Source organism: Apodemus sylvaticus, chromosome 7 (genome assembly GCF_947179515.1).
Source record: "Apodemus sylvaticus chromosome 7, mApoSyl1.1, whole genome shotgun sequence".
In the NCBI taxonomy this organism is placed as follows: Eukaryota; Metazoa; Chordata; class Mammalia; order Rodentia; family Muridae; genus Apodemus; species Apodemus sylvaticus.
The window spans coordinates 99,553,155-99,570,618 of record NC_067478.1 but is presented as its reverse complement, the minus strand read 5'-3'; positions in this window follow the sequence as shown (position 1 = coordinate 99,570,618).

Below are 17,464 nucleotides of genomic sequence, written 5' to 3'. Positions count from 1 at the left end.
AGATAAAAGTTAATCTTTAGTTCTTTAAGCTGATTTTCCCTTTGTATTTCGTCACAGCAATTAAAAGCTGTAGAACAAGGAAACTTGGTAAGTGGTGAAGCTGTGGTGGGAACCCAGGCATTCCCCTCCACATCACCTAATCTTCTCACCCCACCTTTGAGTTGGAGCGATAGTATATTCATGGTAAAGCAAGGTCATTGAATCGATTATACACATTCTTTTACACAGCAAGTACTTATAGTCATGTGAGACATACAGGTTTTCTGTGATCATGGAGATTGCTTTGCAAAGGGAGGTTGTCTTTCCACTTTAAATATTATTTAGTCAATGATTGCATATAAATCTCACCTGCCCTTTATGTAGACTCAGGTCCTAGATCTTTTCTGAAGAATTTTTACAGCTGAGTTCTGCCTTTCTAGCCTCTTTTTGAGCCATGGTCATCTGTTCTTCATTAGATTATCATTTAATAGCTCATCAAAATAAAATTTAAAAGTTATTACACAGTGCTTCAGGGAAAACACAAATGTCCTTCACTCAACAGGCTTCAATAAATACTATTTTAGAAACAATGGTAACAATAGATTCTTGAACATTTAACTGTGTTCTTTTTCTCCTGGATCATCAGCATTTTTTGTATTTTCAGTTTACCTTCTTTGTGGTCTGTGATTTCTCTTGCTTTCTCACTCTGTGTACTGCATGAATTCTTAAATTCATTCATTCATTCATTTACTCATTAATTTAATCATCAAATTCTTACAAACACTCTCTTAAGAGGTAGCTGGCACAGAATGTATGAAAATATTTATTTAAAACTCTACAGATATTAAAGAAAACAGGTTAGTGAACGACAGACATAGAAATTGTAATAAATGAGGTATGGAATGCAGAAGATATGTGTAAGGATTAAAGTCAGGCTCTAATATGACTGGAAAGGTAGGGTGAATTGCAGTCAACAGAGCTAACATTTGAGCAGTGTTCTGAGTGACAAATAGAAATTGTCATGATGGAGAAAAATGGCTAAGAGTTTTAGGTAGAGAGGATGGAATGTGACAGAGACTGATATGGCAAGAACATGATTTGACAGTGACACAGTATTTCTGGATGGCTGTAGGAAAGACTGAAATTACAGGTTGGAGCTCACTTAGCAAACTTCATAAGGCAAATAGAATGTAGTCAGCAATGGGAAGCTGACCAAGGTTGTTAAACAGAGAAGTGCTGCTGAAAAGGGCACCAGAATTTCCTACTTTGGAATTCTGTGTAAATGGTAATGTCCTTACTTATGCAAATGAGCTGCAGCTATAAAAATGAAAGTGGATCATCCCCAGCACCAAATGCCCTGGCAACATTGCTATGGAGAGTGCTGGGAGTATCCAGACCCAGCTGGAAGGAGTGGACTCATTATGCGAGAAACACTTGAGGAACAGTCTGTGCCTACTAACCAAATTGCTTGTCATATGTCACATGAGATTTCAAAAGAATAGTATCAATATTTTAAAGATAACATTCTACAATATTTTAAAAACGTAGCTTAGTTAAGAAACCAAGGGATGAAAAAAACCTCATTATTGATGAGTAAAATTATATAAAACTTATAAAAATATATATATGTATATAATATTTGACCTCTGACCTAAGTACTTTACAGTCATATTTTCTCAATATTATGTGAATATATGGGTTCTTACATTTGACCCACAAATTTAGGTTTTGAAACCATACAAAGATTTATTAATTTCATAATTTCGTGCACTCTCTCTCATCTTCTTAATCCTTTCTCTGTCTCCTCCTTTAAAATTCATGGCCTTTTATCTTTTAATTACTCAAATACATATATATAAATGAAACTTGCCAAATGCATTTAGGGTTGCTTGTTTGTGTATTTTTAATTTAGGACTAAGTACTTAAGATTTGATAACCATATAGGGTGCTTCTCTCTCAGGAAGTCTAATTTTTTTCTCTCTCAGCAGTTCTTAGCTGCTCTTCATCTAAGGATAGGGACCCGTGTCATTTTCCCTGTCTACACTGTCATGTCCACTGAGGTCATTGTTTAAATCTTGTATAAGCAGCTTAACCATATATATTTCTTGGGTATAGCTTCCTGGTCAGACATAGATAACTCAGGCTTGGAGCAGATTTCTTGGTTATCTGTATTTTACTGTCTTTCTGCTCCTCAGTCCACGATTTTCTCTGAGCTTCATGTGTAAGAGTTGTGTTATAGATGTATAAATTGTATTTTGAAACATCAAAGTCAGTAGTTCTTTGCATTTTGACTAGTTCTGACTTTTCATCTACTACAAAAAAAAGGAGTCTTTGATTAGGGATGAGAGCTTCACTTATCTGTAGATATAAATATACAGATATAGAATTCAGCTGGTAATTATTCTGCCTTAGGAAAATGGCAGTCACAGGACCACTTCTGAGATTCAGGGTCTCAATACCCAGGTGTGCTTGACTAGGTTTACAGAGTCAGCATGATTTCCCCCTTGTTCAGTGTACCTTAACTTCAATTAGATAGCTGCTGGTTACCATCAAGATATGAGTACCACTACTGTACCTTGAGAGAGTTTTTATCATACTAATCATTGATGTGGTTCATAGACATTCCAACTGGATAGGGCTACTGAATAATTTCCTTTTTTGCCTGCTCAGATAGTGCCTCCTTGTGTTATGGAAGATAGTCTTTAAAGAGGATGCTTATGAGTCAGATACAGTTCAAATATTCAGAATTCTGTGTCTGAAGTTTATGTTATCTTCAGCAATACCAACTTAACTTCAACTTCTTGGAGATAACCATGGACAACAGTAATAGATTATCTTGTTTGAGGGTGTCTTAGAAAAGCAAGAAATCCTCAGATATATCAAAACCCTGGTTGCAGTATCTCATGTGTAGAAAATGCTGTGGCCTTCGCTTTCCTACCTTATCTTAATGATTGTTTCATCCTCAGGTTAGAAGATAGTTTCAATTATAACCATCACAACCAGGTAAGTCTAGAGATGTTACATGTCCAGAAATTCGTAGATAAAATCTCTTTTTTGTGCCATTCTTAAAGAAAGGAATTTTTTCTATAATTAACCTCACCTACCTACTTAAAAAAAATCTGTTTTCAAATACCAATCATTCTTAGTGACATGAGTTACTATGATTGACCCAGATTGTTAGAGGCAGTAGGGCATTCAGCTTCCTCTGGATTGTATACTGTCTGGAAAATGTCAGAATACTTGAAAAAACAAAGATTCAGCAATGAAAAAGAGAGGAATGGCTGGTGTACACACAGTTTAAGCACACATGATTTGTCAGTTTTGTGCCTCTGGCTCTGCCCTTTTAAAGGCTTTTCAGAGTCAATTGTCCTTCACAGCAGTACATGCAGGTAATTGAGGAGCTCTGAGGTTCCTGTCAGCCTTGCATCCCTGTCTACGAGATGTATGAAGAAATCCTGCAATAAGCCTGTTGGAATATTCTAGTAATACACTAAAGTTTCTTTTTGTCTTGTTATTTTTTCCCTGTGCTTCATTGTGTCAACAGCCAATATCATCAGTCTGGCCAAGCATTTTCTCTCATAATCTTTGTTTTTCAGCAACAGGCTTTAGCGCTTTGGCCAGTCCCCAAAACTTTCCATTAATGATTCCATCTTAGATTCAGCTGGGTGTTGAAGGCAGACATCACTTCCCCTTCTCACTGGCAGTAAGAAGTGCTCTGCATAAAATGCGACCCATAAGTCTCTCAGTCCACACACACTGGAGTTCAGGGATTGCTTAACTGTATTGGGCCTCTCCTACTTGTCCATCATCTGGTTCTATTCATATCAATGGAATTCTTTCTTCTGTCTTTTCCTCATATCAACTCGACTGCAAACACTCATCTGACATTCAGGAGTCACTGTCAATACCCATGAAGACGAGGGCCCACTTTGCTGCATAGTCTTCTCTTTCAAAAAGACAGAGACCAATGTTTCACTTCACATTTCATGCTTTGGTGAAGATAACAACAGATCTTAGGATCTTGTTTTATTTCGTTGTTGTCTTACCAATGTCCTAATGACCTAAGTACAATTTGCTAAAAGTTAGATAAAATGGAGAAAATCTTATATTTCTTCACTTGTTTATCACAAAAGAAAAAATGGAAAAACCAAGCTGAGAATATGACAGGAAGATTCCTACTCCTATAGCCTTGGTGTCTACCTGCTCTCTCTCCTTACACTATCTTGTTTGCAACTACCAGTCTGCATTAGCAGAAACATTCTTGATTATACTTTTAAAAGTTTTAGAAGGAGTGGACCCTGGTTCTGGAAAGACTCAGTGAAGCAGTATTCAGCAAAACCAAAACAGGGAAGTGGGAAGGGGTGGGTGGGAGGACAGGGGAAGAGAAGGGGGCTTACGGGACTTTAGGGGAGTGGGGGGCTAGAAAAGGGGAAATCATTTGAAATGTAAATAAATTATATCAAATAAAAAAATTTAAAAAAAGTTTTATCAAATTATTTTTTTAAAACAAACTTTATTACCCTGTATAATCAGGATTGCATGTATGCACATGTACAAAGCTTATATGTATATACATGTGTGTGTGTGTGTATGTTTGTGTGTACGTAGTTTAAATGAAATTGCACCATTCAGTGTAATAATGCTCCCCAAGAGCCACAGAGCATCTGACAAAACCCCTAGTACCAGGCATGAGAAGCCTCCTGTTGAGTTATTGGCCTGGGGAATTCAAGAAACTCCCCAAGCAATATAGGCGATTGCTGTTGCCTTTGGTTGCCTCCCAGAAGTTGAAATGTAAGACTCTATGGCTACAGACACCACACTCTTTGGACGCAGGACTTGGAGAAATCAAGCTGGAACTAACCTCGGAGCTTTTGTTCTTAGCTCTAGATGTACCTGAAAACTGTCAAGGGAGAAAACAACCAATAGTTCTACCCAGGTGTAGAGCCCATGAGCCACAGTAATGACCAGAACAGCAAGAGATCCCCAAGGGTACAATAGTGGAACTTATTTCTCAAGGGTAACCAAAAGCTGCCTAATTGAATTTCAGATGCATTCAATAGGAGGGAACTCATTCCTGGTACTAGAAACCTAAGAACCTACCACTGGTAGGAGAGGTCATGGAACTTAGAGGAGAACCTACTACTGTCACTTTCCTAAACTAGCATAATTCCCATCTACATATGAACTTCTATCTTCATAGCTACAGGTAAGTGTGGCTCTCAAACCTATCCAAGCAGCTTCTTTTTACAGCAGAAATAAACTATTATTACAGAAATCTACAATTGGTCAAAATACAGAGAAAAACTGACCTTTGGGTGTCTAGTGTATACTGATCTATTTATAATACTCTACAGCCAAAGTTCATGGAACATCTAGAAGAGGGCAGAAAGATGCAACAGACTGAGGCCCGGGAAATATGCTGCAAACTTAAGTCTTCTAGATCAGACAGAGAGCTTTTACACATGAGAAACAGTAAACTTTAAGGTGTGTGTGTGTGTGTGTGTGTGTGTGTGTGTGTGTGTGATAATAAAGGTATTCAATTTGAGAGGTAGTTCAGAGATAGAGAAGGAATCGGAAAGAAGAATGGTTCTCAAGAATGGAAAAGAAAAAAGAAGAAAATACAAGAGAAAGATAAAGAGAGCTTTAGGATTTCTCAGAGATGGATAGAGTTGGATACAAGGTTCAAAGACTGTTCATGGGAGGCGTTATCCTTCTCCTCTGTCATCTCTTTTGTAAATGTATTTGTGGAAATGCTTTCCTCCTGGATTCTTTCTAGTCAGTAAAGATGGCTTCTATTACCTGCTCCCTTGCATTTTTTCTTTAATCAATTAATTTATTTACTTTCCATCATTCCCATCACAGCTTCGACTACTGCCTCTCCTCACAGTCCCTGCCCTCTTTCCTTCCCCTCCCACCCTCCCTTTTGCCTCCGGAAAAGAGTAACCTTCCATGAATATCAAGCCCTTTGGCGTATTGCTTTGCAATAGGACTAGGCACATATTCTCCCATTGAGGCTAGACGAGGCAGCCCAGTTAGGAGAAAGGGATTCAAAGACAGGCAACACTGTACATCTTAATGGCTTGCAACTAGAAAGGAACAGAAACCATTAGTCTCACATGCTTATGTATTGAATGTATCCACTCCTTTATACTGAGGGGATTACTGGGGTCATGCCCTTGACCAAGGGCGGAAAATACGTGATTAGACACTTCTGGGCCATCTGGTATCTACTCTTATGAAGATAGTAGCAGGACACATTTGCAGATAGAGGGATATTCCATGAATGTAGGAAGAAGGTGTACAAGGCAGAGACACTGAGATGACAAAGATAATGTGCTCTTCACAAGAGGAGAGATGAGAGGCTTGGTCAAGGTCAGCTCTGGGTACCACATTATCCCTGATCCACAGTAATGTAAGTGCCCAGCCTCATTCTGCTTGCTAAAGCTTAACAGCCAACTTATGTTGTGTGGGAAGATGTATTTGGCCAGCAAGAGAAAAGGATCACATTGATGTATCTTAAAGAGTTCTTCAGATAAATGCCACTCTACAAGAGTGAAATGTGTTAGAAGACAACCTCTGTAACTTGGAGTTAATTTATGCAAAGGAGAGGGTGGTGGTGGTGGGTTAGAAGCAGAAATACAAAGCCATTTCTCATGCTGTCTTTTTTTTTTAACAGTTTATACTGAAAGACTATCTCCCTAACCCCATAAACAAAAGTTTGCCACAGAATAAGCTTCAATTCTATTTTCTTTCCCAGGGATATTGCTTTCTATCTTTCTGGTTTCTCCAGTGAGTAGATCATGTGAAAGCATTAATGATTGCACAATGCACGGGGTTAGTAAGGTAAGCGGAGCTCATAATTACCTCATTTACATTCTTTTATTCACTGAAACAGAATTCTTAATGACTTTTATGTGAAATGCTGGGTAATCAGCGCAAATGAAGCTCTCTGTGCAGGGTGGAGAAGTGAGCCAAGTCTCTGGCTCTCAGCAGAAAATGCCTGATGAATGGTCAAACAAAAGGGCCCAGCACAGAAGCCTGGGATGTTAGGAATTAAGAATCAGAGCAAAGTGTTAGGTTTCAAGAAACTAGTGCAACTAGGCTGAGCTCTCCCCTATGGTGCTTGGAGACACAAAGCACCATATATTCTTACCTCCTCCCTGATTGCTGGAAGAAAAATAACCAGAGATCAGTACTCAAAGTGTTGTGGGACAACAACAGCAGCAACAACAACAAAAAACAATAACAACAACTACAGTGAGTGAAGACACCCGCATTCTAGTCATGCTATAATACAAACTAACTGTGAACCCATTAATATGTCTCTCCACCTCTCTACATCATTTAGTAGGGAAACAAACTTGTCTGAGGTCTTCTTTTTTTTTTTTTTTTTTTTTTTTTTTTTTGTCTTTTTTTTTATTTGATATAATTTATTTACATTTCAAATGATTTCCCCTTTTCTAGCCCCCCCCCACTCCCCGAAAGTCCCGTAAGCCCCCTTCTCTTCCCCTGTCCTCCCTCCCACCCCTTCCCAGTTCCCCGTTCTGGTTTTGCCAAATACTGTTTCACTGAGTCTTTCCAGAACCAGGGACCACTCCTGCTTTCTTCTTGTATCTCATTTGATGTGTGGATTATGTTTTGGGTATTCCAGTTTTCTAGGTTAATAACCACTTATTAGTGAGTGCATACCATGATTCACCTTTTGAGTCTGGGTTACCTCACTTAGTATGATGTTCTCTAGCTCCATCCATTTGCCTAAGAATTTCATGAATTCATTGTTTCTAATGGCTGAATAGTACTCCATTGTGTAGATATACCACATTTTTTGTATCCACTCTTCTGTTGAGGGATACCTGGGTTCTTTCCAGCATCTGGCAATTATAAATAGGGCTGCTATGAACATAGTAGAGCATGTATCCTTATTACATGGTGGGGAATCCTCTGGGTATATGCCCAGGAGTGGTATAGCAGGATCTTCTGGAAGTGAGGTGCCCAGTTTTCGGAGGAACCGCCAGACTGCTTTCCAGAGTGGTTGTACCAATTTGCAACCCCACCAGCAGTGGAGGAGTGTTCCTCTTTCTCCGCACCCTCTCCAACACCTGCTGTCTCCTGAATTTTTAATCTTAGCCATTCTGACTGGTGTAAGATGAAATCTTAGGGTTGTTTTGATTTGCATTTCCCTAATGACTAATGAAGTGGAGCATTTTTTAAGATGCTTCTCCGCCATCCGAAGTTCTTCAGGTGAGAATTCTTTGTTTAACTCTGTACCCCATTTTTTAATAGGGTTGTTCGGTTTTCTGGAGTCTAACTTCTTGAGTTCTTTATATATATTGGATATTAGCCCTCTATCTGATGTAGGATTGGTGAAGATCTTTTCCCAATTTGTTGGTTGCCGATCTGTCCTCTTGATGGTGTCCTTTGCCTTACAGAAACTCTGTAACCTTATGAGGTCCCATTTGTCAATTCTTGCTCTTAGAGCATACGCTATTGGTGTTCTGTTCAGAAACTTTCTCCCTGTACCGATGTCCTCAAGGGTCTTCCCCAGTTTCTTTTCTATTAGCTTCAGAGTGTCTGGCTTTATGTGGAGGTCCTTGATCCATTTGGATTTGAGCTTAGTACAAGGAGACAAGGATGGATCAATTCGCATTCTTCTGCATGCTGACCTCCAGTTGAACCAGCACCATTTGTTGAAAAGGCTATCTTTTTTCCATTGGATGTTTTCAGCCTCTTTGTCGAGGATCAAGTGGCCATAGGTGTGTGGGTTCATTTCTGGATCTTCAATCCTGTTCCATTGATCCTCCTGCCTGTCACTGTACCAATACCATGCAGTTTTTAACACTATTGCTCTGTAGTATTGCTTGAGGTCAGGGATACTGATTCCCCCAGATTTTCTTTTGTTGCTGAGAATAGTTTTAGCTATCCTGGGTTTTTTGTTGTTCCAGATGAACATCGATGCAAAAATACTCAACAAAATTCTTGCCAACCGAATCCAAGAACACATCAAAACGATCATCCACCATGATCAAGTAGGCTTTATCCCGGGAATGCAGGGTTGGTTCAATATACGGAAATCCATCAATACAATCCACTACATAAACAAACTCAAAGAACAAAATCATATGGTCATTTCATTGGATGCTGAAAAAGCATTTGACAAAATTCAGCATCCTTTCATGCTTAAAGTCTTGGAGAGAACAGGAATTCAAGGCCCATACCTAAACATAGTAAAAGCAATATACAGCAAACCGGTAGCCAGCATCAAACTAAACGGAGAGAAACTTGAAGCAATCCCACTGAAATCAGGGACCAGACAAGGCTGCCCCCTTTCTCCTTATCTTTTCAATATTGTACTTGAGGTACTAGCTCGGGCAATTCGACAACATAAGGAGGTCAAAGGGATACAAATTGGAAAGGAGGAAGTCAAACTATCATTATTTGCAGACGACATGATCGTCTACCTAAGTGACCCAAAGAACTCCACTAGAGAGCTCCTACAGCTGATAAACAACTTCAGCAAAGTGGCAGGTTACAAAATCAACTCAAGCAAATCAGTGGCCTTCCTATACTCAAAGGATAAGCAGGCTGAGAAAGAAATTAGGGAAATGACCCCCTTCACAATAGCCACAAACAGTATAAAGTATCTTGGGGTGACTCTTACCAAACATGCGAGAGATCTGTATGGCAAGAACTTCAAGACTCTGAAGAAGGAAATGGAAGAAGACCTCAAAAAATGGGAAAACCTCCCATGCTCATGGATCGGTAGAATCAATATAGTTAAAATGGCCATTTTGCCTAAAGCACTATACAGATTCAATGCAATACCCATCAAAATCCCAACTCAATTCTTCACAGAGTTAGAAAGAGCAATTATCAAATTCGTCTGAGGTCTTCTTAAACAGGTCATTCAATTTCTTCCAGGCACAGTAGTTCAGAATCTACTGGGGAACGGTTGAAATTGTTGCATTTTGATCTCAAAACATCAGCTGATGTTTAAATGACAGCCAAGAAATCAAACACACAAAAATCTAAAGAAATCCCTATATTAAAGAAACTCTTTAGGTGAACCATTCTCCATATTCAGAAACAAAGAAATATTGAAATGCAGAAAGGATGCAAATACCCAATCAAGGCATGTACTTAAGAGCTCATGTGAGTTTAAAAGACAAAGTATAATATTTCACTGTGTAACATCACGCTGACCTAAAGGCAGCACAAGCCAGACAATATGGCAGACAGAGGCTATTTTCTAATACTGAGGCTGTTATCTGAGTGGCCTAAGAGGGACTATTTCAGGAGAAAAGCACTTCCTCCCATTTCTGTACATCTCTTAATTTCCCTAGAAAAATCAGCCTTGTAATTCCAGGTTTTAACGTCTTCAAGTGTCCAGATCTCAGACTATCTATTTTCTGCAAGTCTTACAGAATATGATTCATGTGATCTCCAGATGCACTTCACCTCCGGGGCATCACTGGTGTGTCTGAGTGAGAGCGTGATGGGAAATGACATCCTGCTTATTTTAGAGACTGCTCTAGACATACATTTTCACCAACATGGTTGCTGGCGTTTAAATGTAGCTCATCAATTAAAAATCATTTTAAGAAGCATGAGGCCCCATGTATCCATGCCAAGCAAATTCTCTGCCTCACTTCATATTATACTGTATGCATAATATGTAGACATATTATGTACAATATATAATACATATTATAACATACAGCGTACACAGAGCTTTAATCAGTGTATGTTATTACCTATGTGATTATTTTAATAAAAAACTCAATTTTGTTTGTCAGGGGTAACAGGGAACAGGACTAGAATCCTTCTTTATACTCATAGACATCCTTCATTCTATTTTTTCTTTATAAATGTTTGAACTGTTATAAACATGGCTTTTCGTCAAAATCTTTCTATGTGTGTGCATGTACATATTTGTGTAAGAGTGTAGATAAATATGGGCCATGGCACATGTGTGACAGTCGAAAGACAACACTGGGTGTTGCTTCTTGCCTTTTTCTTTGAGACAAGGTCTCTTATTGGCTGTTGCATTTGTCAGGCTAGTAGGCTTGTGAACTTCGGGGTAAATCCCCCTTGCTCTTCTCCAGTCTTGCCTTAACAAGTAGGAATTACATACCTGATACTATATCCAGCTTTATCTGGGATCTAGAGAAGTGATGCTTTCTTATTTCAGCTGTTGGTAGGTGTCACTTGTGTGGAGAGGAAAATGCACTACCATTGTGTGAAAGCCAAGATGGTAAATGCTTCAAACCTTCTCTCAGTAGGTACCTGTCAGTATTCTGAGTTGAACAACAAGGTTAGTATTACATTCGCATGTCAAATTTAATACCTCCCCTTCTCCACAACACCATCGTGAATTTCTACTTTGTGTGAGAGACTGCTGTGTTTCTATCTTTATTTCCCTCCTATTTTCAAACACCTCATTATATCTGCCAGGGTATGAAATTTAACTACACGTTATGGCCTGATGCTTCTCATCCTCCTACATGTCTCAGGATGACAGTTCCAATAGCTTTGGTACTCTGGAAAAGATAGATATGTGACCTGCAATTGGAAGAGGCTGGGCAGTGGTCAAGAATCTACAGTGGGTTTTCCCTCAACATTGGCATGCCAATAAAGGCAGTTGACTTAGCCTGGCTGGATGCTAAGACTGGGGACTCAGATGCTTTGTCTGGTTCCTACAATGCTATTACAGGAAGAAACTGTCCTTCCCTCTTAGATTGTACAAAACTTGATGTAGTAAGTAACTGTAAGGGAAGCCTTTCTTTGTATCAAGAAGCATAGCTAGCGTAAGATGCCAAGAGGATGTGCAGATGCTATGTTCTCCCCATGCACTTGGTGCCACATAGCTTTGATAACTACATCTATTCTGAAGTCCAGAAATGCCAGGTCTCAAAAAGTATAAATTGTCTCTGGTTTTTCCTAAGCAGCTCAATACATACAAGTCTCAGAACATAAGTTTTTTTTTTTAATTTTTCTTCTAAAATTAAAAAAAATAGTATTTAAAACATTTTTTTTGAATGGCAGGTCACTTTCCCAGGTTTGTCTGTTGGCAAGAAGGATTCATACTGCTTTTCCAGGTATTTGTTTCTTCTAAGTATTTCTCTTCGGGCCATTCAGTTTCTCTGGGCTCTTTTGTCAGAGTCAGCAGTGTGCACTGGGACATACTGCTACCCAGCAGTCATGGCTGTTCCCACTGTGCAGGGCTGCTGCTAATATTACCTGTCTTTTGTTTGTCCTTGGCATTGTATTTTCATCTCTGCATTGTGATCATCTCCTTGCAAGTTTCCTGGAGACTGGAGAGGCCCCAAAGTGCAACTTTGGCTCTGTGATCAAGAGCAAGCATTTGTATAGAGCTATTAGAAAATATCTTAAACCACTGGAGTTTTGCCCTCATTGGATTTCAGATCTTCTTTACAGCTTGTACTTAGTGGTGTCTACGGGTTCCAGTAGCAACTACTATTTGGGCTGTGGATCCTGTGTTCCCCAAGCTATAGGTTTTGAACTTGTATATCAAGTATTTGATGCCTGGCTTTCTATCTTTAAAATACAACTTCCAATCACCAGAAATTTTATAAGTATTGGGTATTCCATGGGAAGTAGAAAGTAGCTGCTCAGGATGTATCACAGTCACAGTCAGTAGAGTGTGCCTGATGATCCATGTCTGTGATGTCAGTACTTGAGAAGTGAGGCAGGAGGGTTAAAATTCAAGGTCATCCTTATCTACATAGTGAGTCTGAAGCCAGCATGATACACAGTTTTGTTTTATTTTATTTTATTTTTTTTCACAATTAATTTTTTTATTCGATATAATTTATTTACATTTCAAATGATTTCCCCTTTTCTAGCCCCCCCACTCCCCGAAAGTCCCGCAAGCCCCCTTCTCTTCCCCTGTCCTCCCACCCACCCCTTCCCAGTTCCCCGTTCTGGTTTTGCTGAATACTGTTTCACTGAGTCTTTCTAGAACCAGGGGCCACTCCTCCTTTCTTCTTGTACCTCATTTGATGTGTGGATTATGTTTTGGGTATTCCAGTTTTCTAGGTTAATATCCACTTATTAGTGAGTGCATACCATGATTCACCTTTTGAGTCTGGGTTACCTCACTTAGTATGATATTCTCTAGCTCCATCCATTTGCCAAAGAATTTCATGAATTCATTGTTTCTAGTGGCTGAATAGTACTCCATTGTGTAGATATACCACATTTTTTGCATCCACTCTTCTGTTGAGGGATACCTGGGTTCTTTCCAGCATCTGGCAATTACAAATAGGGCTGCTATGAACATAGTAGAACATGTATCCTTATTACATGGTGGGGAGTCTTCTGGGTATATGCCCAGGAGAGGTATAGCAGGATCTTCTGGAAGTAAGGTGTCCAGTTTTCGGAGGAACCGCCAGACTGATTTCCAGAGTGGTTGTACCAATTTGCAACCCCACCAGCAGTGGAGGAGTGTTCCTCTTTCTCCACACCCTCTCCAACACTTGCTGTCTCCTGAATTTTTAATCTTAGCCATTCTGACTGGTGTATGATGAAATCTTAGGGTTGTTTTGATTTGCATTTCCCTAATGGCTAATGAAGTTGAGCATTTTTTAAGATGCTTCTCCGCCATCCGAAGTACTTCAGGTGAGAATTCTTTGTTTAACTCTGTACCCCATTTTTTAATAGGGTTGTTTGGTTTTCTGGAGTCTAACTTCTTGAGTTCTTTATATATATTGGATATTAGCCCTCTATCTGATGTAGGATTGGTGAAGATCTTTTCCCAATTTGTTGGTTGCCGATTTGTCCTCTTGATGGTGTCTTGCCTTACAGAAACTTTGTAATTTTATGAGGTCCCATTTGTCAATTCTTGCTCTTAGAGCATACGCTATTGGTGTTCTGTTCAGAAACTTTCTCCCTGTACTGATGTCCTCAAGGGTCTTCCCCAGTTTCTTTTCTATTAGCTTCAGAGTGTCTGGCTTTATGTGGAGGTCCTTGATCCATTTGGATTTGAGCTTAGTACAAGGAGACAAGGATGGATCAATTCGCATTCTTCTGCATGCTGACCTCCAGTTGAACCAGCACCATTTGTTGAAAAGGCTATCTTTTTTCCATTGGATGTTTTCAGCCTCTTTGTCGAGGATCAAGTGGCCATAGGTGTGTGGGTTCATTTCTGGATCTTCAATCCTGTTCCATTGATCCTCCTGCCTGTCACTGTACCAATACCATGCAGTTTTTAACACTATTGCTCTGTAGTATTGCTTGAGGTCAGGGATACTGATTCCCCCACATTTCCTTTTGTTGCTGAGAATAGTTTTAGCTATCCTGGGTTTTTTGTTGTTCCAGATGAATTTGATAATTGCTCTTTCTAGTTCTGTGAAGAATTGAGTTGGGATTTTGATGGGTATTGCATTGAATCTGTATAGTGCTTTAGGCAAAATGGCCATTTTAACTATATTGATTCTACCGATCCATGAGCATGGGAGGTTTCCCCATTTTTTGAGGTCTTCTTCTATTTCCTTCTTCAGAGTCTTGAAGTTCTTGTCATACAGATCTTTCACATGTTTGGTAAGAGTCACCCCAAGATACTTTATACTGTTTGTGGCTATTGTGAAGGGGGTCATTTCCCTAATTTCTTTCTCAGCCTGCTTATCCTTTGAGTATAGGAAGGCCACTGATTTGCTTGAGTTGATTTTATAACCTGTCACTTTGCTGAAGTTGTTTATCAGCTGTAGGAGCTCTCTAGTGGAGTTCTTTGGGTCACTTAGGTAGACTATCATGTCGTCTGCAAATAATGATAGTTTGACTTCTTCCTTTCCAATTTGTATCCCTTTGACCTCCTTATGTTGTCGAATTGCCCAAGCTAGTACCTCAAGTACAATATTGAAAAGATAAGGAGAAAGGGGGCAGCCTTGTCTGGTCCCTGATTTCAGTGGGATTGCTTAAAGTTTCTCTCCATTTAGTTTGATGCTGGCTACCGGTTTGCTGTATATTGCTTTTACTATGTTTAGGTATGGGCCTTGAATTCCTGTTCTCTCCAAGACTTTAAGCATGAAGGGATGCTGAATTTTGTCAAATGCTTTTTCAGCATCCAATGAAATGACCATGTGGTTTTGTTCTTTGAGTTTGTTTATGTAGTGGATTGTATTGATGGATTTCCGTATATTGAACCAACCCTGCATTCCTGGGATAAAGCCTACTTGATCATGGTGGATGATCGTTTTGATGTGTTCTTGGATTCGGTTGGCAAGAATTTTATTGAGTATTTTTGCATCGATGTTCATAAGGGAAATTGGTCTGAAGTTCTCTTTCTTTGTTGGATCTTGGTGTGGCTTTGGTATCAGCGTAATTGTGGCTTCGTAGAAGGAATTGGGTAGTGTTCCTTCTGTTTCTATTTTGTGGAATAGTTTGAAGAGTATTGGTGTTAACTCTTCTTTGAAGGTCTGGTAGAATTCTGCACTGAAGCCATCTGGTCCTGTGCTTTTTTTGGTTGGAAGACTTTCTATGACTCCTTCTATTTCTTTAGGCATTATGGGACTGTTTAGATGGTCTAGTTGTTCCTGATTTAATTTTGGTATTTGGTATCTGTCAAGGAAATTGTCCATTTCCTCCAGATTCTCCAGTTGTGTTGAGTATAGGCTCTTGTAGTAGGATCTGATGATTTTTTGGATTTCCTCAGTTTCCGTTGTTATATCTCCCTTTTCATTTCTAAGTTTGTTAATTTGGATACTTTCTCTGTGCCCTTTGGTCAGTCTGGCTAAGGGTTTATCTATCTTGTTGATTTTCTCAAAGAACCAGCTCCTGGTATTGTTTATTTTTTTGTATGGTTCTCTTTGCTTCTACTTGATTAATTTCGGCCCTGAGTTTGATGATTTCCTGCCTTCTACTCCTCCTGGGCGAAATAGCTTCTTTTTGTTCTAGGGCTTTCAGGTGTGTCATTAAGCTGGTAATGTATGCTCTCTCCATTTTCTTTTTGGAGGCACTCAGGGCTATGAGTTTTCCTCTTAGCACTGCTTTCATTGTGTCCCATAGATTTGGGTATGTTGTGTTTTCATTTTCATTGTGTTCTAAAAAGTCTTTAATTTCTTTCTTTATTTCTTCCTTGACCAAGGTATCATTGAGTAGAGTATTGCTCAGTTTCCACGTGTATGTGGGCTTTCTGTTGTTTCTGTTGCTATTGAAGACCACTTTTACTCCATAGTGATCAGATAGGAGGCATGGGATTAGTTCGATCTTCTTATATTTGTTGAGGTCTGTCTTGTGACCAATTATATGGTCGATTTTGGAGAAGGTACCATGAGGTGCTGAGAAAAAGGTATATTCTTTTGTTTTAGGATAGAATGTTCTATATATATCTGTTAAATCTAATTGGTCCAAAGCTTCAATTAGTTTCATTGTGTCCCTGTTTAGTTTCTGTTTTCCTGATCGGTCCATTGAGGAAAGTGCAGTGTTGAAGTCACCCACAATTATTGTGTTAGGTGCAATGTGTGCTTTTAGTTTTAATAAAGTTTCTTTTACGAAAGAGGGTGCCCTTGCATTTGGGGCATAGATGTTCAGGATAGACAGTTCTTCTTTTTTATTTTTCCTTTGACCAGCAAGAAGTGTCCCTCAGGGTCTCTTTTGATGACTTTGGGTTGAAAGTCAATTTTATCTGATATTAAAATGGCTACTCCAGCTTGTTTCCTGAGACCATTTGCTTGTAAAATTGTCTTCCAGCCTTTTACTCTAAGGTAGTGTTTGTCTTTGACCCTGAGGTGTGTTTCCTGTAAGCAGCAAAATGTAGGGTCCTGTTTACGTATCCATTCAGTTAGTCTGTGTCTTTTTATTGGGGCATTAAGTCCATTGATGTTAAGAGATATTAAGGAATAGTGATTGTTACTTCCTATCATTTTTGACGTTATTTTTTAAATTTGAATGCTTAACTTCTTTTGGGTTTGATGAAAGGTTACTATCTTGCTTTTTCCAGGGCGAAGTTTCCCTCCTTGTATTGGTGTTGTCCTCCTATTATCCTTTTTAGGGCCGGGTTTGTGGATAGATATTGGGTAAACTTGGTTTTGTCATGAAATATCTTAGTTTCTCCATCTATGGTGATTGAGAGTTTTGCTGGATATAGTAGTTTTGGTTGGCATTTGTGTTCTCTTAGAGTCTGCATGAGATCTGCCCAGGACCTTCTAGCCTTCATAGTCTCAGGTGAAAAGTCTGCTATGATTCTGATAGGTCTTCCTTTATATGTTACTTGGCCTTTTTCTCTTACTGCCTTTAGTATTCTTTCTTTGTTTAGAACATTTGGTGTTTTGATTATTATGTGACGGGAAGTATTTCTGTTCTGGTCCAGTCTGTTTGGAGTTCTGTAGGCTTCTTGTATATTCATGGGCATCTCTCTCTTTAGGTTAGGGAAGTTTTCTTCCATAATTTTATTGAAGATGCTTGCTGGCCCTTTAAGTTGTAAATCTTCACTCTCATCTATGCCTATAATCCTTAGGTTTGGTCTTCT